The sequence below is a fragment of the Alligator mississippiensis genome, chromosome 4 (genome assembly GCF_030867095.1).
Source record: "Alligator mississippiensis isolate rAllMis1 chromosome 4, rAllMis1, whole genome shotgun sequence".
In the NCBI taxonomy this organism is placed as follows: Eukaryota; Metazoa; Chordata; order Crocodylia; family Alligatoridae; genus Alligator; species Alligator mississippiensis.
In genome coordinates this window covers 144,974,850-145,001,545 of record NC_081827.1, presented here as the reverse complement: position 1 = coordinate 145,001,545, position 26,696 = coordinate 144,974,850, and the positions used below count along the sequence as shown (strand labels likewise).

The following is a 26,696-nucleotide window of genomic DNA, read 5'->3' as shown; positions in this document are numbered from 1 at the left end:
TAGAGTTGGCAGGGGCAGAGGGCGCTGGTGGTGCAGCTCGCGCTGGTGGTGCAGCTCTGGCCTCGTCCCGCAACATGGCGCCCCCCCCCCCCAACAACAGCCAGAAGCGAAGGGGAGTCAGAGGGGAAGAGGGGAGGAAGGGAAGCAGTAAGGGGAGGTGGGGGTTACTGGTAACATCACCCAGTCGCCTGCCGCTGTGTGCAAGCTCCCCTTCCCACCCCAAGTCCAGGGAGGTGGGGGAAAAAAAGAGTTCACGGCCCACACCCAAAGCAGCAGGGGGGAACCAGACCTGAAACAATGTGGGGGAGAGGGTGGAACAAGCCCAGGCCCAAAGCAGTGGATGGGGAAGGGAGGGAGCGGGCCCGGACCCAAGGCAGTGGGGTGGGAGAGGGGGGGAGAGCTGGACCCCAACCTGAGGTGGGGGAGAAGTGGGGATGACACAGGCCCAGCCCTCTTTCCCCCCATCATGCTTGATGGTTAATTTGCTAGTCTCATCATAAAAGGCAATCAGTTTGGTCAGGCGTGACTTGACCCTGATCTATCCATGCTGACAGTTTCTAATCATCTTCCTCTCCTCCAAGTGCTTAGAAATGGATTCCCTGTGGATCTGCTCCTTGATTTTTCCAGGGACTGAGGTGAAGCTGGCCAGTCTATATTTCCCCAGATCCTCCTTCCCTTTCTTAAAGGGAAACACTATATTTGACCTTTTCCAGTCATCCGGGACCTCTCCTAGTCACCATGAGTTTTCAAAGATAATGGCCAGCGACTCTGCAATCACTTCAGCCAACTCCTTTGGCATCCTGGGGTGCATTGCATCCAGCCCCATGGACTTGTACATGTCCAGTTCTTCTAAATGGGCCTTAACCTGTTCTTTCATCACTCTAGGCTGCTCACTCCACCTATCCAGTCCTGCTTTCACTCCAGCACTCCAGTGTACTCCCTTTGGCTGTTTTATCTGCCCCACCTTGATGTCACTGTTAGAGCACATAGGGAGGCTGCATAATATGTTGGAAAAATAAAGTCTTTTTATGATGTAATTTTCCATTTCAGGAAACGTTTCAGACCAAACAAGGAATGAAGGTCACACAAGGTGTTGGGGGAGGGCTTCTACTGGCTGGGGCCATTCCGCAAGGGTCATGGTTTATCCTCTGATGCGACACCTCATTTGTTTCAAAGGTAGTGCAGCAAGTTAAAAGCTGGGTGGTGTCTCTGTCTTTGCAGCATCTGTGGATGGATTCTCTGATTCTTCTGAGACTGCAGTGGATTTATTGAACAGCCATTTTCTCACAAATAAAGTGATACGACTGTGTGCATTTATACAAGAAGGTGTCTCCACTAATGAATAGAGGATCCTCCACCATAGAGTGGTATTCTCACTGGGAACCTGGGATGGAAAGAAACATTTTAACATCAGCCAGGCCAGACTTAACACAATGACACATAAAGCAACAGGAAATCCAGTATCCACAATTTCATTTGCACGTTGATTTCGTTTCTCAGAAAACTGTTCTCTACATAACTGAAGAGTTGTTTGTAGAAGTGCACCAATATCAGATTGGCAGCGATGAAAGGAAAGTTGACATTATTGGCAATCAGCTTTTTTTGGCTGGTGTAGCTAATAATGTCACCAATTAATATTGTGTGTATCTGTGCAGCCGCAGCATTCATGCGGCCAGGAACGCAGCCCGGAAGTTTGGAGAGCAGCATTTGGCTGGTAAGTCTATAGAGGGGAAGGAGCGTGGCGGAGAAAAGGGGCATGGGGGGGGCAGATTGAGGGATGGAGCGTAGCAGGGGCAGACACTGCCCCTGGAAGCAGGATGAACCTGAGCATGGCTCGTCTTGGGGCATGGGGGGTGGGGGATGACTCTGCTGCTGCATGCACTCTGTGGGAGGCATGGGAGCATATGCCCCCTGGATCTGTGCACAGGGCAAGAGCAGGCTGCCTGCCGGGGGCTTGGGGCCAGGGGTTGCACCGGCCTCTTTCCAGGGGAGGTCTTGGCCAGAGCTGCCTCAGTGCGAGTGGTGGTGGTGCTGGGAGGGGTGGCTATGGGATGGGCTACAACCACCCCAAAATTCACTGTAACTGCCCCATAGCTCCCCATCCCAGAACCACCACTGCCCACCCCACCCCACCTACCCCGAGCGCTGCCCCAACCTCCCCACCAAGAAGCTGGTGCAGCCCCTGGCCCCCATCCTGCAGCAGGCAGCCTGCCCTTGCCCTGCACACAAATACAGGGGGCATATGCCCCCCATGCAACCCCCGGGGGGCCATGCAGTAATGGGGAGCCAACCCCTCTCCCCCACACCTGCACCCCCCAGACAAGCCACTTGCGGCTCCATCCCATTCTCCGCCCCAGCTGGGCAGCACCTGCCCCTGCCTCATTCCATCCCTCACTGTGGGTGCCTCCCCACAGTGTCCCCCCCTCCACGTCCTTCTCTCCTTCACACTCCCTCCGCTCCACAGACTTACTGGCTGAATACTTTTCGCCTAGTTGCTGGGCTGCATATCAGCTATTGGATTGATATCAGCCAATATGGCTGGTTAATAATCAGCTATCTATATTGGCCAAAAATATGTTTATTAGTGTACCCCTAGTTGTTTGTCTTTTCAGTCAGACCATAGCAAATAAAGTGACTGTTTAGGTCTTCTCTGTCTACAACACTGGTGCTATCCTTCATCAGGTTTTAAACCTTTGAAGTAGTCCTGGTCTTTCTACCACAGAATGTCTATATTACCACACTTATCTCATTGGACTTGAGCAGATGCTCCCTATTTGGGGCCAAGCCCTAGTTAATCTTTATGCTCCAAAGCACCTTCCTTTTCAATACAATGTCCATCTGGTCATGTCAAAACATTTATATAATTTTAAGCTTTTCAGACCATTCCATAGAAGAAAAATATACAGTCATTGTAAGAGAGACAATTATAGTATGTGCCCCACACACATTCCTAAAATAATTCTTCCAAAGCAGCTTTAATGTGAAATCTGACTCTGCATGTTCTCAGCCACCACTCTCAAGTCCAATGTGATGTGTCTTTCTACTTTTGCCTACAGACTTCTATATGGATTTCAGTTTTTTCACCGTAGAAAATCCAGGTTCCATTAAAACTCTGGTAGAAACCTGCACTCCAATTAATGGGAACTCTTTTCAGAAGGAAGTCTGAACGTATCTACTAATTATCACAAGTACACCTGACAGAGCCTTTCCTTCTAATTGCACATCTGTTACCCCCATTAGGATTTTCTGAGTCAGCTGCATTTAATTTGAAGATGCTGGTAATATACAGAGCAGTTTTGGTTAGTCTGTTCACAATGAATGGGTTAGTAATGTAACTAGTATCTTCTCGCAAGATCTTTTACAGTATTCCCATAATATACATGGAATCCTGGACAAATAGGACTGGAAAGGCCCTCAGGAAATCTAATCCAATCCCTGCTCAAGGCAGAATCATCTAAAGAGTTTCATCCATATGCTTGTGTAACATGGATAAGGATAAGAAGAAATCTGCAATTTCTATTTTCCATTTATAAATTAAACAGAATGCGTTTCTAAGCAAGAATAAAAGCTAAAAACCAAGGACAGACAAGAAAAACAAGCAAACAAAGGAAGTCAATCAACCCCTGCCCAACAAACCCCTCCCATCCAAAAAAACCCAACCATTTCACAGCCATACATATTTTTTACTTTTTTTTTTTTTTTAAAACAAAGAGAAAAAAAGTTAAGAGAAACCAAAACCCCCCAAAAACCTGATGCTTTGAGCAGCTGTAATTAATGCATATAAGTTATGGTGTCTATTTTGATTTGGATAATTCCAGATATAATTAACTTTTTATATGACTTTCAGCTCCTGGTGAAAACATGACCAACAAAGCAGCTACAATGTATTTAGGTCTGCATCAAAAAGTTGAAGCGTCATTCCCTTCCTTACAACAGCGTCTGTCCTAAAAATATATACAATAATTACTTAAAACATAAAACTGAAATGAACCAGGCAGCTAGTGAGATCTCAAACGCCATGGTATAAATATCTGAGAAACAGAAGAGTTTTGCAGTTTCCACCACCACACTGGGTGCTGTTTAGTGGAAGATCTAACTGATTTTCACTGGACATTAAATGGGAAACTGTCAATCAATAATAGGTGTATTTTTTCCACTAATGCTGTAAAACTGCTACTGAGGTTTCTTCACCCAGCCCATTCTGTTGTTCATAAGAGTTTACATTACACAAACAGTTAGCAAGTGGTTTTGACTCTAGATAGTTTCACTGCAAAATGTAAGGTGAACTGTTTCGTTTTGCTGAAACAAAAGGGCCTGCAGCCAAACAACAGAAGGGAACAATCCTCCAGTGTTTTCTGATGTAGAACTAAATCAGTTGTAGCTGCTTTGTTGGTCACGTTTTTCACCTGGAGCTGAAAATCAAATATAAAATTAAAGGTTGTTGACAGTTGTTGACACCAGCACTGAGGTCTTAACTGTAGAGCTGAGGCAGAGATTCAGTGTTACAGGTACTGAGCAGTAGCAGTTGCATAACAAACCTAGAGTATGGCCAGGCACTTCAGCTCAATACATGCAATGGTTCAAGCTCATAAGTGTCACCGTCTTCTTCTATGCAGCTTGGGACCCCCTGCATTAAACTGGCATAACTCACTCTGAACAGAAAAGTTAAGGTACTTGCCTTGGGCTACAAGGGATTCATTAGATTCTAGCCCCTTGTTCTACTCTTTGAAAACGATCAGTTCCAGCGGAGTGAACTGTTCTTGCCGCTGTTTCAATTAGCACATTCTGAGTAGGGACCAAAGAACTGTTGGTGCACAGGAAGCTAAGAAAGTTTCATAGTTTTTAGGGTTGGAAGGGACCTGAGTAGATAAGGCAGAGAATAGTGTGGAGGGTGTCAGGGTACATTTGGCTCCACAAAAGCTACTAGGAGCACAGCAATCCCAAGTACAAGCACACACCCAAGTACACTTCATTGGTCCAAGCAGTACTCAGTATATATTTGACTGATGAAATCAGTGTTTAGCCCCTGCAGTAAGCATGCATTCCCTACCAGGACCTTCTTGTGGCAGGCTACAAAGCTGCTTTACTTTGCTTGAAGCAGTTCTGGGCTACCTGCTGGGCTCATCTAAACTGAGGCCTGATTCTGCCCACAGTGCCACAATTCTGGTGACCAACACTTACTTTTCCTAATTTTAGTGCTGGAACTGGAGCACTTTCAATTTTCATTGTATGTAAATTAGATACGTAATCATGTGTTTAGTGTGCCAGGATTCATTGTGCAATGCAGTGCACAAATAAGGGACAAATTAATTCTTTGTTGTGTAGAATATGAAACCATTTCTCCAGCAGCTTAATATTAGTGTGACAGTTTCACATAATTATCACAGAAACCAGGCATGTCCAACTCGTTGGACACCTTGGGCTGGATCTCGCCAGCAGATGCTGACCACACTAACACTGCAGCTCCAGCAGCCAAGGAAATGGGGTCGAGCAGTGGCAGCATTTATTTCTTGGCTAGTGGCAGATCTGGCCCATATGTTTAACATTTCTTGCTTAAGCAAATAACAACAGGGGAACTGAGAACAGTTGTGCCACTTCTAATATGGCCAGGCAGTGACATGAGGAGTGGCTTGTAGCTTACAATAGAAATTTGTCAATTGACAAACAAAAGTTGCTTCAGTTGTAATTAATATCAAAACGGAGGTAATTATGCTGGATAATGGCCATTCTGTACCTGCATAAAATCCCTTGTTCCATTAAAGGACATTTTCCATTAAATACATGGCCACTGAGAGGGCTTCCCAGTGACTAGTTCTGTCACATTGAGCTTTTACAAAATAATACATGTGTTAGCTTGGTGAATCAGCTATGTCAAACCATAGCTGTATTAATCAGCAGATTCATTTTTTGGGGGGAGTTGTAATAGGTCGCCCTCACTGGCACCAGGGTCTGTGCCCCAAAAGCAGCACCCTCACTGGCACCGGGATCCCCACTCTATAGTGGGTCTCCAAAACAAGGCCTCCTTCTTCCCCTAATAGCCTCACCCAAAACGCCGGTCTTATTCATAAGAAAAAAGAAAGAAAAAAAAAAGTCACCAACCAATATGATCAAGCAAAGCAGCAGCTCAGCTTACATTCGCAGGGTTCATGCCTCAGCTCCCTTCTGTCAGCTACAGTCCTTGCTGTGGTGTGGCTGCCATCTCCGCACAACTTCCGTAGCTCCTGCCTTTGGACCACTCACCCAGCTTCTCTATAAAGCTCTCAGAGACAGCCCTTCCCCCTTACTGCCATTCTGCCCAGGGTTTTTATAGTCCTGCCCCTTCCGGTCAGCTGACTAGCTGTCCAGGCCCAGCATTTAACCCCTTCCTTACCAGCACTCTGTACCCAGAAAGTTCTGGTCGTAAAGCGGCAGACCTGCTTTTTGGTGACAGGGCTAGGGTTCCCTGTTACACACCCCCTCTCTTCTCTTTTGTCTGGGGTCTTCCCTTCCCCTCTGAACCCTTTTCTTCTTCATACTGTCTAGATTTAAAAAAAAAAAAAAAAAAAAAAAAAAAAAAAAAATCGGCACTTTATTCTTAGTTCCTGGATGATGATCCACCTCAAAAAAGTATGGTTGGAGACTGAGGGCCCATCTCATCAGCCTAGAGTTATTGATCTTCATTCTCTGAAGCCATCGCAGCGAGGTGCGGTCTGTAATTAATGTAAATTTCCGACAACAGATATACCACATTAACATGCTGAAGCATTAACAGATATACCACATTAACATATCGAAGCGTTTTTATGGCCCATTTGATCACCAAACATTCTTTTTCTATTGTTGCATAATTCCTTTCCAGGGGGTGTAACTTTCTACTAAATGTATACTATTGGATGTTCCTCTCCTTCCTCCATTTGGACCAACACTGCTCCAATAAGCCCAGGCAGACATCTGTCAATACCATAAATGGTTTGTTGAAATCTGGCATATATAGTAGTGGCTGCGTGCACAGTGCCTCCCTCACCTTTTGAAATGCTGCTTCTGGTGTCTATCTCACTTTGGTTGGAGCTGCTGCCTTTACCATTGTGGTTAAAGGCACCACTAAGTCTGTGAAATGAGGGATGAATTTCCTGTAATAATTTGCCATTCCCAAAAAGGCCCTCACTTGTCTCTTTATTTTTGGATTTTGATATTTCTTTATTGCCTCTACCTTGTCCAATAGTGGTTGTACCTTCCCACTTCCTACTTGGAACCCAAGGTACTGTGTTTTTTCCTTTCCAATTGTACACTTCTTTGGGTTAGCAGTTAATCTCGCCTTCCTTAAGTCCTGCAATACTGCCTGCAGTGCTGTTAAATGCCCTGACCAATCTGCGGTATACACAATAATGTCATCTATATACGCCGCAGCGTAACCCCCATGAGGAGCCAGGACTCTGTCCATTAGCTGTTGAAATGTTGCGGCAGCCCCATGCAATCCGAATGGCGTGCGTCAGAAATGGAATAGGCCCCAGGGTATGGCAAAGGCTGTTTTTTCTTGGTCCTCAGGTGCTAAGGGGACCTGCCAGTAGCCTTTCATTAGATCCAACGTGGAGATATAGCTAGCTTGCCCTATATTCTCCACCATTTTGATGCTTATCCAATGCAGAGGGTGGACAAACTTGGCCACCGCATTTACCTTTCGGAAGTCAATACAGAGCCTTATTTTCCCATCTGGTTTCGGCACGGCTACAATGAGACTGCACCACTCGCTTTGGGACTCTTGTATTATGCCTCTCTCTAACATCATCCCAAGTTCCTCTTTTAATCGGGCCTTGGAGTGGTTGTGGGATTCACCTCCAGTTCTCACGGATCACCTGGCCTGGAGGGGTCCTTATTTGATGCATCACACCCCGAGCCTCCCCAGGGACCTCTTGGAACACATCTCCATATTCCCACAATAATTCCTTTGTCTGCTCTCTCTGCTCTTCTGGGAGTTGGGGAACCACTTCCACTTCACTACCCAGTTCCCTCTCCCTCAGGGAGGGTCCTAGTTTGGGTTCATCTGGTTGGAGGGCCAAGTACAGGCACTCTCGTTCTTGCCATAGCTTTAGCATATTAATGTGGTATATCTGTTTTTTCTTTTGCTTGTCTGGTTGATATACCTCATAATCTTCAGGTCCTATTTGGCGTGTTATTTCATAAGGGCCTTGCCATCGCGCTTGTAGCTTACTCTCCTCATCTGGCAAAAGAACCAGTATGCGGTCTCCTAATTCGAACTTCCTCTCTCGAGCCCCTTGATTGTAATGGGTTGCTTGCCGCTCTTGGGCCTCCCTCAGATTTTCTAAAGCTTCCCTCTGTGCTGACTCCAGGCGTTCTCTCAGTTGTATTATGTATTGAACTAGATTCTGGTCTTTACTTCATTGCTTTTCCCAGCTGTCTTTAACCAAATCAAGAATTCCTCTTGGTTGTTGTCCGTATAACAGTTCGAAATGGGAAAAGCCTGTTGAGGCCTGGGGTGCCTCTCTTATCGCAAACAACAAGGGCGGTAACATCTGGTCCCACTTCTGAGGGCTCTCTACCACAAACTTTTTCAGCATCTGTTTCAAGGTACTGTTAAATCACTCCACTAGTCCATCAGTTTGGGGGTGGTATACTGTGGTCTTTAGGTGTTTGATTCCTAGTGTTTTGCTAACTCCCTTGAACACACGAGATGTAAAGTTAGTCCCTTGATCTGTCAACAATTCTTTAGGGAGCCCCACTCTGAAGAATATTTTTAATAATTCTTCTACCACCTTGGGTGTGGACACTATCCACATAGGTACAGCCTTCGGATACCTTGTCACATAGTCCAGGAAGACCAAAATAAACTGGTGCCCTGCACTGCTTTTTGGCAGTGGCCCCACAATATCCACGGCCACCCACTCAAAGGGGACTTCCACCAATGGTAGTGGTACTAATGGGGCTCTTGGAGGACAACTGGGGTTTACTTTTTGGCACACGGGGCAAGATGCGCAGTACTTGGCTACTTCCCATATTAACCCCAGCCAAAAATATCTTCCCCTAGTGCGAGCCTTGGTTTTGTCTCGCCCCAAATGTCCACCCATAGGGAGTTCATGTGCCGCTTTCAGTAGGGCCTTTCGGTATTGCCGAGGCACCAGCAATTGTACTACTTCTTCTTTCCCATGTTGCCTTATTTGACTCTATATAAAAGATCCTCACCTCAAGTCGTGGGGTGGTCTGCATCAGCTCTGGTCTCAGCACTTCCCCATTCCACTGGGCTAGTTGTTCCTGGAAGGCATATCAAAACCCTTCCTCTCTACTCTGTTCCAGTCTGAAGTGTTCATCCTCCCACAGATGTGACACATCCATCTCCTGTTCTGCTTCTTCGTCTGATAGAGCTAGTTCAGGCTCACCGGCGAATGCCTCTGTTGTAGGGTCATCCCAAAGGACCACCTCGGACCTTGTCGTCTTGCACCGTCTTTTCCCTGCTCCAAGTGATCTCCAGCTGGGGCCTTCTCCTGCCCCTGAATTCTCCTCAGAGGCTTTCCCCCTAGTCTGACTAGGGTAGCATTGTGGGGTACCTCCATTTTTCCTCACCCCTCTCAAACTGTGTGCCTGAGCTATAACTGTCAGAAGCTCCGGCCAGTCACATCCCAGCATCATCGGATAGGGTAAGTGCTCAACCACTCCGGCCAGCATTCAGCATACTTTCTCGCCCACTTGCAGAGTGACCCACACTTGGTCTTGTCTTTGTGCCTCCCCACACAAACATTGAATGGTGATCTGGTCTGCCACTCCCCTCTCTCTTCTTGGTAAGATGCCCCTCAAGCCTAACATCTACAGTTAGTGTGGGCTGTTCCTCTCTTGGGTCTGGGTAAACCCAGGCACCATACCCACAAATGCCTGCAGGGGAAGCTTGGTTTGTTGGTATGTCCCTCACCATCTTCTCTAGCAATGCCTGTTGTCTTTCTGCTTGTTTCTGCAGACCCTGGACCACTTGGCACATGAGTTCCAATCCCAGTTGTTGTGCCTTTAAATCCACAATGCGGGTATGTCCCGTCTTTCCTGTTTTCTTCTTGGACCCAAGGGTTCTTTCTTTCATTCGGATCAACCATTGTCTCAGGGTACACATTACCGTGAGAAACTTCCCAGCCAATGCACCAATGTAACAGGTCACCCTCATTGGCACCAGGGTCTGTGCCCCTAAAAGCCACACCCTCACTGGCACCGGGGTCTGTGCCCCACAAAAGCTGCGCCCTCGCTGGTGCTGGGGTCCCCACTCCATAGTTGGTCTCCAAAATGAGGCCTCCTCCTTCCCCTAATAGCCTCACCCAAACTGCAGGTCTTATCATTTTTTTTCTTTTTTTTTTGATTATTGAATAACTGTCACCAACCAATATGATAAAGCAAAGCGGCAACTCAGCTTACATTCGCAGGGTTCGTGCCTCAGCTCCCTTCTGTCGGCTACAGTCCTTGCTGTGGTGTGGCTGCCGTCTCTGCACGGCTTCCGTAGATCCCGCCTTTGGACCGCTCACCCAGCTTCTCCATAGCGCTCACAGAGGCAATCCTTCCCCCTTTGACAGCTGTCCCCCTTACTGCCGTTCTGCCCAGGGTTTTTATAGTCCTGCCCCTTCTGGTCAGCTGACTAGCTGGCCAGGCCCAGCATTTAACCCCTTCCTCACCAGCAGTCTGTACCCAGAAAGTTCTGGCTTTAAAGGGGCAGACCTGCTTTCTGGTGACAGGGCTAGGGTTCCCTGTTACAGGAATGTTGGTACATTCCTGAGACCTGCTTTGGAAGGAGTTACAAATCTCTGCACACAGGTCATGGGAGAGGAACCTAAGCCAGCATTGAGCATCAGGCAAAGAACTGGTCTTGGTTAAAGGTCAAGTAACAAGACCAGTAGCAGTGGGTGTTAACAGCTGCTCAGTTAGATGCAATGTGGGAGCACAGCTCAGTTTCTATCAGGTTTTCACACCTACGTCATGTCCAGCAGAGGTTGAGGCAGTGGCCACCCCCACCCTCAGGGAACCGTGGTTAACAACTGACAACTACATCCTCCCCTGAACTGAAAACATCTATCACAGGGTCAGAATGAGCTGACAGTCTCTGCACAGCAGCCTGCATTCAGGGGGGCTCAAAAGAAGCCACTTCCTGTAGTGCTGGACTAGCTGGAGACTGGCTCATTCAGCCAGCATGGCTGAGGGTGGCCCAGGGCTCTTCAGAGGAGCCGACAGCCTCAGCCTGAGCCACAGCTGCTGGGTCCTGCTGTAGGACTTTCACCACAGCTTCTCCTCTGAGCCAGTGTCCAGAACAGTGGGGCTTCTCCTCCTGCTTTCAAGTGCTCCACAGAAGAGGACAGGTTGCAAACAGTCTCAAGCCACAGCTTCCCAGATCCACTATAACAGGGCTTGCAAACTGCAGCTTTGGGAGTAAAGAGAGAGACTACATCACCTGTCTGGGCTGGGAGCAGCAGCAACAATGGATTTTTTCTTTTTTTTTTTTTTTGACTGAGTTCAGGGTTGCTTCTCAGCCCCCTTTTCAGCTTGCAAAGCTGAAGGTTGAGGTTCCCGAGGGGGGGCTGGGATGTGAAAGTGGTGAATTATGTTGCTGTCTACAACTGTACAGCACAACTGGCCCTTGCTTGTATGATGATCAGAGGACTGACTGCCCTGCTAAACTGCAAGGCTCCTCTCCAAAATGTGCTGTCTCAAGCTGCAGCAGGGGAAATCTAGGCTGGAAATGAGGAGGAGTTTTCTGACTATGAGGGGGTCAGGCATGGAAACATTTGACCTAAAGAAGTTGTAGAATCTCCATCCTTGGAAACTTTCAAAAGTAGTTTAGACAGACCCCTGGCTGGGATGGCTTAGTCAGGGACACTCCTGCCTTGAACAGGGGGTTGGACTAGATGACTTTGTGAGGTCCCTTCTAGCCCTACTTTCCTATGATCCTATGTTTCCTTTAGCAAGGATGGAAGCTGTTCTGCTACTGGATGCAGGCAGACATTGTGTCTAACCACAAACAAAACCACGGTCAAATGGAGAATCTAAGCTGAAGCATGACATCAAGTGGCTGCACTGAACTACTCAGAAATGATGTGGAGTAGTCTCAGTATCAATTCAAAACAAACCAGAAGTGCCAATATCAAACATTAAACACAACAAAGCAGTCAGTTAAGCTTTCTAGTCCCTTGAAACACTTTGAAAGCTTTTAGCTTGGGCAATTCTGTATTTTGTAGTTATAAAGTGGAAGCACTGAAAAAATGTTGAGCAGCTGTGTCGAAGGCACGTATGAGATAAATTCATCCAGCCACTCCTGTCCTGGCTTCTATTCAGCCAACCCTCTGCTCTTCAGTTAAGCACAGTCAGCACATATTCAGAATTCTGTTATTTTATTCACCATCTTTCACAAATTTCATTTTAAGTTGGTTTCAAATAATGACACTAGTTTTCACACCAGTTTCATACCCATCAAAACTATCAAGAATGGTGTTATGGAGGTGTGCATTTCTGCTGCCAGTAGACAAGCTAAGCAGCATGGGAACAAGGTAGATACTTAACTAAATGTGTGTGCTCCAAAGAGAAATAAATGGAGCTAAAATCCATTAACATTTTGCAGGTACCCAAGAATGCATCATGCAAAACTGCTAGCAGAAAAAAGCCAAGAAACATGTTACACTGGAAGGGAGACTGGGAAAAATCTGGTGTACTAACAGAGACAGAGCAATTGTGGAAAGGAAGGAAGTGGGGCTAACAGGAAGATCTCATCTGGAACATAATTTCTGCATTCTCCGAGAAAAGCAAGATGCTCAGAGAGGAAGATGGAAAGTGTAAGTGATAATCAAACATGCTGGAATAGAGAAAGAAAGAATTAGGTGCCAAAACAAGGAAGGAATGTGTGGAAGAAGAAAAGGGGGTCACTTTGAAGAGGGAGACAAGAAGGTTTGGGGGTAGAGATTTTGATAGATCTTATTGATTTTTTTTTCTTTTTGAAGAAGGCAACAGAATTCAGAGTAGGAGAAAAGAGAGACAGGGTTTCAGAAGGGGGCCCAAAACTGGAAATAAGTATCAAGAGTTGTAGGAATGGAGTTCAACACAAGAAAAGCAGTGTAAAGTGATGTTCTGAGGTTGGAAGAGTGAGGTTTTTGGGTGACATCTGGTTGCTGTTGCTTTTGATGTACATGCTGCTGGGGTCTGTTTCTTTTGGAAGGCTGATTATAGCAAGCCATCTTCCAGATGCCAAAGGTAATACAGAAAATGTAACTTGGATATGTTTGGTGGTGAAAATTCAGAAAGGTTTATTGTCCTTGGACAGCACACCAGTTGATCTGATTAAGTCAGTCCAACTGATGAAGCTTGCCTTTGAGTGGTAGAGAGGTCATATGTTATTCGTGCTCCTCTAGGTCTCTACAAGAGACAGGTCTCCCAACTCCTGTATTTATACTACTTGTGTACCCTCTTCCACTCCATCTTGTGCCCACTCTTATCTCTCTTTCTTTGTCAAGATGTTCATCTTTATTTGTTTTGTTAACCAAGTTCACACATCTGCACTCTCATTAGTAAGTTCTAAAGTTTACATGTGTAGCTGCTGTTTTTGTACTCCCCTTAATGCCTTTTTGTTCATTAGTGCATTTTTATTTTTTTCTTTCTTACTGAATCATTCAGTGGTCAGGAGGCTCCTTTCTCCCATACTGTTTTTCAGTACTATAGCTTTTTATAGCTTAGCATAACTACAGCCTAGCACAACTGAAATTCCTATATAATGTGGTAAGAAATGTAATGAATTAGACAGTAAGAATATATCACCTAAACAATAGAGCCTTCACCTGCCAGAAAAGAAATCTTGAATGGGAAAAAGAGCACTGAAGGGTCAGCTAAACTAAGGGTCAGCTAAAGCTTACAGCCCCAGGCAGATACAGAATCAGCCCCTTGGCTTCTTTAACTGCAACAGAAGAGTTGCTGTGTGGGATGGAAGAGTAGCATTGGAACAAGAGTGATTATAAAGCAAAGGGAATTGAGTGGGAAGTGATGGCAATGGATTTGCACAGTAACTCTTTAGAGGGTCACAGCTCAGTTACTCTTTAGAGGGTCACAGCTCCTTTACACTGGGCACGGACTCCTGTTCAGGGAACAGTGAAGAAAGGAGTTCAGCCAATGTGCCAGCTTCTCCCCATGTGACCAGATGTTATGGTGACAGCATCTCTATAAATGTGTATCATACAATAAAATAATAATGTCATCCCTATCTGGCCCAGTCTTCATAGTGAAATCCAGTTCTAGCTGAACACAAATTTCAGCTATAGTGGGCATGTCTACATGTTTATTAATGTGCTTTTGCTACTGCACATTAACTTTAGTACCTCTAATATGAGGTACTATATAAAGGCACATTAGACTGCCCTAATGTGCAGTAGCAAAAGCAAATGCCTTTTTAGTAATGCTTAATGTGAAGTAGACTAATTCTACTGTGCATTAGTGTATTAGCACTGTTTTTGATGTGACACTTTAATGCACAGTAGAATAGGCTACCACACATTAAAGTAGACGTGTAGACATGCCCACTGTTAACATAGTTACAGCTCGGCTTTAGAGTTGAGACAATAGATCAGGATCTCACTGATTCATACTTCATAAATCCTCACATTCCATACTTGGCATTCTGCTGGGCCCAGTCCCTCAACCCTTGTCTAATAAGATAGCTAATAGGTTACAGCAGTGCAGTGTTGCACACAGGGCAGAGAGTAGAGTGACAGATTAGGCAGGCAATGCAGTGGCAGACAGACCAGGGAGCAAAGAGTTGAGCAATGGATCAGGCTGGGGACGGGGATTGGAGTGGTGCTCAGGGAGGGGATGAGGCTAGGAGGTATTATCATAAAAAATTAAAACTAAAGTAGTTCAAAGAGACCATGATTATGTATTTTCTAGGTGAAGTAGGAAGGCATCCTCCTTGTGCAGGTCACTGAAGCATTCCCCAGAATCACAGTGCCTCTGCTTAGGACAGGACTTGGGAATCCTTGGAGCCAAGATCCAGGCTAGCACCCAAAGGCAGCTGCTTTTCAAGATAACAGTCATCTTACTGAACCACCCTCACTCTGCCTTGTTTTCCTTGTCCCGATGACCTGTGGCTCTCTCTCAGCTGTCCTGGGGCCAACTTCAAAAGGAGCATGGGACAGGGAGGCGGATAGTGCCCAACCTGTGTTCTGGTGGTTAAAGCGTCATTTTGGGAAGTCATAGAGATGCAAGTTTAAATGGGGGTGAGATTGTGAGGGGGAGCTAGAATCCAGGTGCCCTGCTTCCTGTGTAAATACTTTAACCATGCAGTTACTGGGGCTAAAATATGGGAGGGTCATGGGTTTTTGGCATGACATAGATGCATGTATGCATTCAGAATGGGTATGAACATGAGTATCTTCTTTACTCTGTTCCCTGAAGTACATATCTATAGCAAAGACATGTATATATGGACAGTAATTTCTCTTTGCCTTTGGAACCTCCAAGAACATGTATCTGATGGACACTCTCTTCTTCCCTGTACTGGTGCAGCAGTCTCAGCTAAGCAGTCCTCTGTTCACACATACAGAGCCATTGGTTGGCAGAGTTATCTGTGTAGGCTTCTCCAGCATTGAAAATTGAACAGGATGCTTCAGGCTGGACCTTTTGTACTGGAAACCTGGAAGGTAAAGATACATTTCACATCAGCCAGGACAAACCAGTGCAATCGCAAACATGGTTATTGTATTTATATGCCTGAACTTTGGGATTAATGCACCTTGCTTATTAAAATCAATTTTCAGAGAAAACCTACATAGCACACTGACCTTTAAACAGAACTGTCAGGGGTCCTAACAGGCAGCTTAGCCTGGAGTAAATGCTCACCCTGCCTGAGCCTCTAACTGGCAGCCCCATCTCTGGATAATCCAACTGACCACTGATATGGCCTTCTGTTTGGCTGCTGAGGACAGCAGTCTCTTCATTTCAGTCTACCTATGGCAGCAGGCTGCACGCTAGTCAACAGCTTTGCCTGGAGGTCTGCTGTGGTAAACCTCCGGGATGTTGTGCTCTCTGGTGTTCTGGTTTCTGATCCTCCTCAGCTCTGCTTCTGGACTCTGGATTTTCAGAAAATCCCCTTGGCTTGGCTTACTCAGCCTCTGACTCCAGAATATTGATTTATCCTGTGGCTTGGACTCTGTCCCTGGATTTCCCCCTTGGATTTGGTAATTCGTTCTCTGAATCAAGAACCCTGACTCAGCCTCTAACTTGCACATTGCTCCTGGAATTTCTCTTGGACTCTAGCTCCTGTCTCTGACCCTTCCCTAGTGGCCTTTCACTAGGCCAATTGGCCTATACCCTGGGCCTTACAAGAACTGGATTCAAACTTTTCTCTGAGATCATTAGTGTGAATTGAAATGAAGTCTTGCTTTATGTTTCCTCCATTGTTTGTCCCAATTAATACTGGCACATATTTTTTTCCTAGTTTGGGGATACATCATTTCAGAAAATATAAGAATTTCAATTTGTTTATGTTGTTCTTGTCTAGCTTGACAATTAGCTCTGGTACCATGAGTGAATAGAGAAGAGAAGAGATCATTTCAGTTTTTATAGAATAATCCAAAGAATCTTCCCCATTCTGTCACAAATTGTAGCAATAAAAAATATGCATTTATTCCATCATATCAGACAGTTCTGGTGGTGTCATTAACTGATCTTTATGCCCACTTACAGGTGAGTGGAATGAGGTGTGCCATCTTCCCACTCCCAGTTTGAAGCACTTCTCTTGCTGGTTAGTCCAATCAAGTAGAAGCTGGTCAGCGGGTTTAGGAAATTCTGTTTGGGAATAAAACCAGCTGAATTTGATCCCTGTTATTAGGTGTGTGCCAGGGAAGAAAAGGAGCATGACATGTCTTGGCCAGAGCATGATGATCCTGCTGAGGCTGTGCTTTAAAAAGGAAACAGCAGGCTCTGCCCTATCATTTGAAAGAATAGTTGTGGTTACCTGCTCTCAAGAGAGGAGTCCTGATTCTAGATCCCCAGAAGAGATTGCTTCCCTCCAGGCCTCAGTCAGGTACTTTGGCTCTGGGAGAAATGAACACAGTGCCTACACTTGTCTCCAATAGAGCGGGCCATAGTTGGGGAGGAAGACAGAGAGGACATTTGTAGGGAACTGATCCACATGATTTCATTGTCAGCTGGAGTTCTGTCATTGAGGGACATGGGGATTTCTCTCCCCAGATCACAGCGACAGCAACCTAAAAGGTTTCCTAGCCTCAGTTATAGAGCAGAGTGCATCAGCATGCTACGGCAGAGACAGCTTGTCTGCCTCTGAATGAATGCCTCTGTGGCCATGTCTGCAGTGGCTACTCTCTAACACACCTGAGGCCCCAGTCTCAAGAGCAGAAGCAGAGGGACATTGCAGAGAGGACTCCCTGCTGTCTTTTAGGTGTGGGGCCTGTCAGCAGGAGTGGGAAGGTGGGTTGTACTCAGAGCTGTCCTGGACCCAGAGCACTGTGGCTGAGGTGTAAGTGCCAAACACTAGATTTTGCTCTCCTGGGGCCTCAGGGCTACACATACAGGACTAAGGTGCCACCATGATGAATGCTCTGCTATTTGTGACTGGCCCATGTCAGGACCCAGGGCAGCCAGCCAGCAGCTGTCCCTGACTCCCACCCGGGCAGTTAAGGGTCCATCAGGCGGGTACTTGTGATGCATGGAGTGGAATTAATTAAGCGGACGCTTATCGGTTGCAAAGCAAGATTATTTACTCACACCGTCAAGGTGGTGAAAGACAGAGGTTACAGATGCTTGGTTAGTTACAGCTTAAAGTTCATAGGTCGTAGGTCAGTCTGCATAAAAGTTCGTCGTTCGGGCAGAGAAATGGAGAAAAAGGTCGGGCCGGCAGGTCGTTGATTTACGTCTGAGAATTGGGTCGAGACAGGGGAAACTGACAAGTGATCAATTTGTCAGTTACTCTCACGCATACGTTCAGAGGTTTTTTAGGTGTGTGCGTGGAGGTCTCCCACTTCACGGAAGTGAAGACGGGTTTTATTTGTGTAATAGCCAATTGCTTTTCGCCACGTCATAAGTTTAATTAAACTCGCCAGTTATCTAGCAGTCTTCGCTAGGGTGTTATCATAGGGTTACTCCTTGTTTTCTTTGACCAATTATAATGATTTATGTACAGCACAGAAGGCTAAGTTCTATTTCATGTTGGTGTCGCAGTTATAAATCTCTTTTTGACATGCGCAGCAAAAAAACTGTTACTATCATTTTGTTAGTTAACTCTTAGTTAACCTAGTGCAGACTAAAACTGTTTTGATTAATATATTCCTTGTTTGTGGCATGGGCAGTACTTAATTTGGTTGTGACATGCCCCCTTGCCCATGGCACAGCAAGTTATATCATGTTTACGTACAGACCATTTTTTTTATCATTGTTAGTGTTTGGCAAGCGGGTGTATATAAAAGCAGAAAGCGTGGTTAACATTATTTTGAGATACTGTAAAATCCAACAACTAAAACACACAAACATAGCAATTGGTAACAAAAGCGTAATGAAGGGTATTAACAAGTTGAGGAACCATGATGACGTGTCCCACCCAAACCAACGGAAGAGGTCTGATAGCTAACCTTGGCCTATACCTGAGAGTTGGTTGACGTTTTTCGCAACTTTCTTTTTTTGCTTAAGACTATCGAAACGCATCAACCCTGTCATGTATCACTACTTGCTTCTCTTCTCAACGATTTGACATTAAACACTTCCTGTCCTCCATCCACCTACGACATACAATAAGCCTTCACATTTGCCTCTCGTGCTCTCTCGTGTTCCAGTTAAGAAACCAAACTAAAAAGGCAAAATTCCCCTCTTCTTTCTCTTTTATTCAATGCTTCTGTCTATACTCGACCTTTCTGCGACATCCCCCAAACCTTTAGATTATCAATGTTGTTCTCTTTCAGTAATTTAGAGCTTTTTACTCAAAACATTATGACTTGGCTTCACTGCGTAAAGTCTCGAACAGGCTTTAAAACAAAACAAAACAAGTATGTACAAGATCATTAACAGGAAAAGAGAAACCATAACATGAGCCGTTAGTTATGGCTTTGGCCTAAAATGACGGAAGGTTCAGGACCGAGTTGGAGGTTTCGAAGTCAGCTCTGTTCGCCGAGAAATCTGTTGGTAACTGCAGGAATAGAGCGACGACCCTGCTTGCGACATATGAGCAGGCGGCCATTGTGGCGTCGACCCAGGTGTGCTGCAGGTTGGTGTTCGGTGATTCTCGCGATCAGGCAGTCACAGATTGCTGCTTCGTCACTGCTGGGCCTGTAAGGGGACAAAACAAACGAACAGACAAACAAACAAAGAAAAGGGTGGCCATACTCGGTGAATAGCATGGCGGCAAGTTAGCCAGTTGTGATGAGCTATGATGAGTGACCAGGTTTGATCGCCTTCTAGGAGCACAGAGTAGGAGCCAGGATACTGCTCGGGTTCACAGATGACTTCCTTGTGCACTCGCGGATGTGGTTGACGATGGTGTGGTGTTTAGGGGTGAGCTTCAGCTTCTATGGTTGGGGCTTTTGAAGTGCTAGTTCATAAATGCCCCCTTTGAGTAGTTGCTCGTTGGGGCAGGCTGCAGTGTTAACCAGAGTGCACTGCTAGGCGTAGGTGCCTCCAGGGCCCGGACCGGTTGGCGGGATCGGTCGAGGTTGGTAGCCTAGTATATGTGCCAGTTGTTGGTGTTCCGCATCTCCTAGGACTTGTAGCTGTTGTTTGGTAAGCGTGAAGTGGTTTAGGAGGAACCCAAACATGGCTCTTTCCTCCAGCGTCCTCTGGGGTGGCAGTCTTGATTCCTTTCATGAATTGAATTGTGAATGTCTTGGCCTTTGGTATTCGACTGGATTTGCAGTAAGATAGCTTACGGCCACGGCTGAGTTTGCGGTTGCTGACTTCACAAGGGCTTGCAGTCGTGGAAGCTGACTTAAAAGATTTTCTGCTGGCTGAGTAACGAGCAGGTTGAGGAGGAGGCGAAGGTTGATGGTATTCTCTCCCCTATAAATCTCCATGCATGCTTCGATGACGTCAAGGGTGGTGGTGATGGTTGCACCCTCTGGGTTGGTTACTTGCTTGGTTGTTGCTATAGGGTGAGCGGCAGCTGTAGTTGTTATTGCTTCTGGTGGGAGGATCGGATTTTCGCTCGTTGCCCCCTCCCTGTGGTACGGAGGTGGGGCCGTTGGGAGCGACGTCACTTCAGGGGGCGGGCTTGCTGGGTGGAGTCCCTCCTGTTCTTTTGTGGCTCTGCCCTTCTTTTCCAGGTCCTCCGGGCAGCTCATATTTTTCTCGGTGCCATTTTCTGGTGGCGACGGAGGGTTTTGGCACGCTGCCATCTCCGCAGCAGCTTTGCTGACTGTAGCTAGCTGGGTTTTTAAGTTTGCATTTTCACGCAGCAGGAGTGACACTGCACAGAGCGGCATGTTAATCATCTTCCCTTTGTCCCACTCGGAGCTTGCCCACTCCTTTCCGACTCCCTCCTCTCCTCTCAGCGAGAAGTAGCCGCTGACGCACCCTGTCTCCACTCCGCTCACTTGGTGATAAGCGATGTGGGCCCATAATTCATCCGCGTTATCTACGCGGAGCCCCCCACTACACCAAGGGCAGTTCTTAATTAATTCCCACTCCATCACATTTCCCCTGCATCCTGTTCGTGACGCCATGTCGGGACCCAGGGCAGCCATCCAGCAGCTGTCCCTGACTCCCACCCGGGCAGTTAAGGGTCCGTCAGGCGGGTACTTGTGATGCGTGGAGTGGAATTAATTAGGCAGACGCTTATCGGTTGTAAAGCAAGATCATTTACTCACGCCGTCAAGGTGGTGAAAGACAGAGGTTACAGATGCTTGGTTAGTTACAGCTTAAAGTTCATAGGTCGTAGGTCGGTCTGCATAAAAGTTTGTCAGTCGGGCAGAGAAATGGAGAAAAAGGTCGGGCCGGCAGGTCATTGATTTACGTCTGAGAATTGGGTCGAGACAGGGGAAACTGACAAGTGATCAATTTGTCAGTTACTCTCATGCATATGTTCAGAGGTTTTTTAGGTGTGTGTGCGGAGGTCTCCTACTTCACAGAAGTGAAGACGGGTTTTATTTGTGTAATAGCCAATTGCTTTTCGCCACGTCATAAATTTAATTAAACTTGCCAATTATCTAGCGGTCTTCGCTAGGGTGTTATCATAGGGTTACTCCTTGTTTTCTTTGACCAATTATAATGATTTATGTACAGCACAGAAGGCTAAGTTCTATTTCATGTTGGTGTCACAGTTATAAATCTCTTTTTGACATGCGCAGCAAAAAAACTGTTACTATCATTTTGTTAGTTAACTCTTAGTTAACCTAGTGCAGACTAAAACTGTTTTGATTAATATATTTCTTGCTTGTGGCATGGGCAGTACTTAATTTGGTTGTGACAGCCCAAAACGTCTATATCTATTCGGCCTGCACAGACAGCTTCAGTAGACAGAGCTAGAAAAAGGTTCAGCCCATCCTAGCCTACAGCCTTCTGGCTAGGACACCATCCTTGGGTGTAGTGATGTGGTTTATAATAAATCCCTCAGCTAAAGAAAAGAATTAAAATGGTGGCTGGGAGGGAGAATGTCCTCAGGCAATACCTTTGGGAGAAATATGGCCACAGTTCTTACACTATGGCCTGTGGGCAGGAAAGGGGTTGGAATCAAAAAATTTTGAAGTGGTCCCAGGCTTACCCCTGAGCAAGGTGCACTAGCTGCTCTGAACTATCAGGATAAACAGGCTTCCAGAGATACTGCGAACCAGAGCTGAATGGGTCCGGGGAACTCTAACGTTGAAATATTGGTCGCCTACATACATTGGGCTACTCTTTGATGGTAACTCCACAGATATTTAAAAACTAGAGTGCTGGACTTCCAGCAGCTAAGTCTGGCCTAGGCCTAATTTAGGCATTCACATCCTCTTGTGGATCTAGATCTTGGCTTAGAGCATGACCCAGGGCACTGTGAAGCTTAAAGCATGGCCCAGGGCATCTTGCCATGCTCCATAACCATCCTTGCTAGGACTATATCTCACTTCACTGCCACACAGATATGTGGGCCGGTGTAATTTAGCATGTACTGGAAAGAAAGGAACAGTGAAAATGTTCTACCAGCTAATCCCCGTTCTCTATCTTCACCAGTTGGGATCCATAGGAAGAGCAGTATGCTTTACACTCGGGTTGGGTTTTCTTTTTATTAGCGAAGAGGTAAAATTTCCTTCCATGCTTTTTCCAGCAATCTGAGCAAGTGCTGGATTTTTGTCCATGAAAAGAAAAGAAGACAGACTCAGCAAGTGGTCATATTTCTGGTGGGAGGATGAGATTTCTTGTGATGCTGGAGTGCCCGGTGCATAAGATGGTGAACTGTGTGTCATACTTTTCTATGAGGACCAGGATTTGGTCAACAGTTTGAGAATATTTCACTTTACTCATCTGAGAGACTTCAACTGGAATGGGGTTGCTGAGCTGGAGATCACATGTTTCCAGTAGCAACAATATGTTTGACAGAAATCGTCTGTGGCTTCCCAGATTATGAGTAATTGAATCCAGCCCCGTTCAGTAGATATTCAGGAAGTGAAGAGCCTTTGCCGTCAGGAACCAACTACTAAGTATTACTATGAAGGACAGAAGACAACCGTCAGTACCTTGTAGATTTGTTATATTGGCTTGGAGATCATCTCCTGCCTTTCTGCAGCTTTCCAAAGAATCATCATGCAAGTGGGTCTAATTTTTCAGGATTTCCTCTTGCTGAGGAAGGGTTCCCATCTTATTCCTTTCTTGGAAGAAGGTATGGAAAACTTAAACCCACAGTGATATGAAAACACACTTTTTCAGGACTAAGCAGAGATAAAGTCTATAACTCAGTTGTATCTTAAGGTTGCTAAGAGCTGTGGGCAAGTTTTTAGTTAAAAGAACCAAAAATATGCAAAATGCCACTTTGCTCTTAAAAAAAATAAATCTCTATTTTTTAACACTACCAGAAAATGTTCTGGGAAGGAAATTCTGGCAACAAGATACTCCCAGCAACATTTCCTGGCCAGGTCTTCTTATCAGTTTCACTGAAATAAATGAAAACTGAATTGGAACCTATTTTCTTTGGCTTAAAAATTTCAGGAAAACTTTAGTTGTCAGGAAACTACAGCTCTGCAACATAAAGTCACAGTTCTGCATTGTGATTTTGCTTCAAATGTAGCCAATGTGGCTGTGTCTATATGCACTCCTACAGTGCTGTCATTACTGCATGCCCCTACGGCACCAGATTGAGGCTCCCAAAGAGAGGGAGGGAGTGGGGCAGGGGCTGGATGCACTGCCCAGCCAGGGCCATGCATGGGGCTAGGGTGGGGAGCAGGATGAGCTCATCCAGGGGGAGGGGGCGGGGGGGGGCATGTAACCCCTAGATTTGTATGTAGGGTGGATGTGGGCTGTTTGCTGAGGGCTCAGGGCTCCCCAACCTGCTGCCCTGCCTCCAGGGGCTCCATGCTGGCTACACCACCATGGAAATGCATCCTCTGCTTGCCTGGCAGCAGTGGTGGTGGCAGCAATGGTGTTTAGTTGTGCCCCCTGCTGCTGCCAAGTGGGCAGGGGGCATGCAGCCCACATGGGGCTCCCAAGGGAAAGGCAGCAGGGTGGGGAGCCCCAAGCCCACAGCAGGTAGCCCACATCTGCCCCCTACTCTGCATCGCTTGGCTCTGGTCCAGTAGTGGGGGGGGCAGAGGTAATGGGGGGTAAGGGGAGTTGGGCATGTGTCCTGCCTTCCCCTTTTGCAAGGGTGGTCATGTTATATGCACCTCCCAGGCACATGCACATGCACCTAAGCCTATGTGGAGAAAATACAAGGGAAGCAGACCCCAGTCCCACTTCTATAGTGTTCAGGAAAGACAGTTATTCATGAATAAGAGAAACTAAACATGCACATCCACGGTTCCTTTGCCTCTAACTAACCAATTGTTCTCTAAATGACTGAAGCTCTCCAGATTCCTAACTTCTTCAGCATCTCCAACGATAACTTCTATCACTACTGCTTCCTGTGTTTTAATTGCAATAGCAGTATTGCCAGCTCTCATGATTTTTGGCATTGTTCTTAAAGACTACTCTTTGGGAATGTGAAAAACATAGCTTTCTCTTTTATCTATCTATATAAATACAAATATATAAAAAATAAATAACTATGTTTTTCACATTCCTGAAGTGCAAACTTTAAGAACAACACCAAAAATCATGACAGCTGGCAACGCTGCAATAGTAGAGGTGTGATGGCACTCACCCATGAAACCCAAGACTCAGGATGTAGGCCACCCTCATACAACATGGGTTTGAACCTGTGTGTCTGTTTCTCAGCCTAGTTTTCTAACCTACTTCAACCCAGCTTAGCTTAGCCAAGTCTCCTTCCAGAATATCTTTTGATTTTGAGCAACTACCCTTTCCACTCAACAGTTATTGGATAGGTTATTGGATCTAGGAGTTTTCTGTTGCATCAGGAGCATGGTATAAAGCTAGGACCTGCTCCCTTCTAAAGTAGCAGCTACCTCACCAAACCATATACCATCTGGTTTGCTTTTTCCACCCCCTGGTCCCACATATCTTGTTCTCTTGGCTGCCTGGGGGGGACAGCTTCCAAAGGAGCACTGGAAAGGAGGCCTAATTAATGCCTGACCCATAGAGTAGTGCATAGAGGCCTGTATAAGGAAATCAGACAGATACTTTGTTCCCTGCCTCCTGTACTCATACCTGTTCTCAATCAGTGCATGTACTGATCTACCAGGCCAGTTCATAACCTACTGCATATGCTCTGTCTAGGTGTAGGCATCCCCATTGCAGGGAAACAGAGTAATTGGAAAGCTGCCATTAAGGTGCATAAAGGGAAGCAGGAAGTTGCCTTATAACATCAACAACATTGCTGTGTAATCTTATAAGACACACCTCTCCTACAATTTGACAAACACAGTGAATTCCAATAGAAGCCAATTTTGGTCAGTTTTGTTCTTGTTGTTGCTGCTGCTGTTTCCTGACTAGTTTTATCAGTTTGGAAAGGAGGACACCTGTCCATTTGTTTGGTTGCAAGAACAAAAAGAAGGCTGGATTCTGTATTACCACATTTTCTTGCATATAACCTGTGTCCTTTCCCCGCAAACCAGCTAGAGCAATTGTGGTATGCATCATATGCAAAGAAAAAGATCCCCACAGGTCCAGAGGGAAGGAGTGGAGCATTGGCATCATTAATTGCTTTGGAAGTCATGGCAATTCACGCTGCCACCACTTCCCTCCTCCCCCCCCACTACTAAATTCCACTGAGGCCCCAGCTCCAATGAGGCTCTGGATCCTAATGTGCCACTCTGATCCTGCATACTGAGTGTGGAGCTATGTACTGGATCAGACCCAGCACTTTGAGTCCAGAACTGCTCTGGTTCTGGAGCTATATGCTGGGTTGGACCTGCACATGACTCTAGAGTGGGCAGCATTTCTCAGACTCAGTGAGCAGTCTGGGCTCCTGATGTTGGGTCTGACCTCACATGTACATCTGGTACCAGAGCACTGGAGCAGACCCAAAATGTGCTTTTGGAACCTGCAGGTGGCTCTGGATCTTTTGTGCAATCCTGGACTTGATGCGCTGAGTTTGATCTGGCACATGATTCCAGAGCTAGTGCACGAGGTCAGACTCGGAGTCCAGTCCCAGACCCTGTGTGCCGGGTCAGGCCACAGGCCCATCTGGCATGTTGTCCTGGCAGCAGCCTTGGCAGCAGGTTTGGCTTCCTAGCTGCTGCCACTTGCTCACTTCAATGGAAGATCTATTTTTCCTTCAGGGTCCCCTTTAACACCAAGGTGTGCACTATACACAGGGGCATGCTATATGTAAAACAATACAATATTAATCTAGAATCCTTCAGAATGCAGCTTGAAAGGGATAGAATTCCACAGCTAACACAGCCACCTACAGCCCTGCCATCTAGAAGCAGGAAAAGAAGGAGTGATAATTCAATATGGGGGGGGGGGGAAACCTTTGGAAAACCCAAATGGAAGGTTGTCTGTTCGTGGCATCACTTGAATCTTTTTTGTGACATCAGTAGGCTTAGACTGTGATGATGCAACTAAAGTCTTAACAATTCAATAGGCAGGTGAAAACCCAAATTCACAAAAACACAAAGAAATTAAAGTTTCATAGCAGTATCCACCCCGGACCCTAATCAGACCCACACTGAATATAGACTTGTTCTCCATGTTCATTTAAACTTGTCTATACTGGTCAAGGAAGAATTAGGGCCTTGTTACATGGTAATTTGGGATGACTCCTAGAGCTGTTAACATCTACATTGTCTGCACATTAACACCTGAAATTAGTTTTAACACTCATTAGGGGGTTCAAAGCTATGCCACTCCAGTGCTGGATTATCTCTGATCAGCGTTATCCACTGTATGCTACACCTTAGTGCAACACCCCGCCCCTGCCGCTGCTGCCCACCTTCCCTGCGGCAGGCCTGTATTGGGCTCATTGCCCACTCCCACCCTCCCAGCTCCCAGATCCCTGCTCACTGCCCATTCTCTACCTCTCTTGCTTACTTATGGCTGCCTGCACCATCTGTCTGGGAGGAGCAGGCAGGAAAGGATAACCAGCCGTCCCTGCTGCCACCACTAACACCGCTGCTGTTTCTCTGTGGGCAGTGATGAACCACAGGAAGAGCAGTAGCCCTGCAGCTACAGTG

At 46.2% G+C, this 26,696-nt stretch overlaps 1 long non-coding RNA gene across 1 annotated transcript; it reads right to left on the bottom strand.

Moving 5' to 3' along the window:
• Nucleotides 1–1,003: 1,003 nt before the first annotated feature.
• Nucleotides 1,004–6,527, bottom strand: LOC132249869 (uncharacterized). Its single transcript, XR_009461354.1, has 2 exons — nucleotides 6,100–6,527; nucleotides 1,004–1,384 (listed from the first exon to the last, which is right to left on the bottom strand). It is a non-coding gene; the product is annotated as an uncharacterized LOC132249869 (long non-coding RNA).
• Between the last annotated feature and the right edge of the window lie 20,169 nt (nucleotides 6,528–26,696).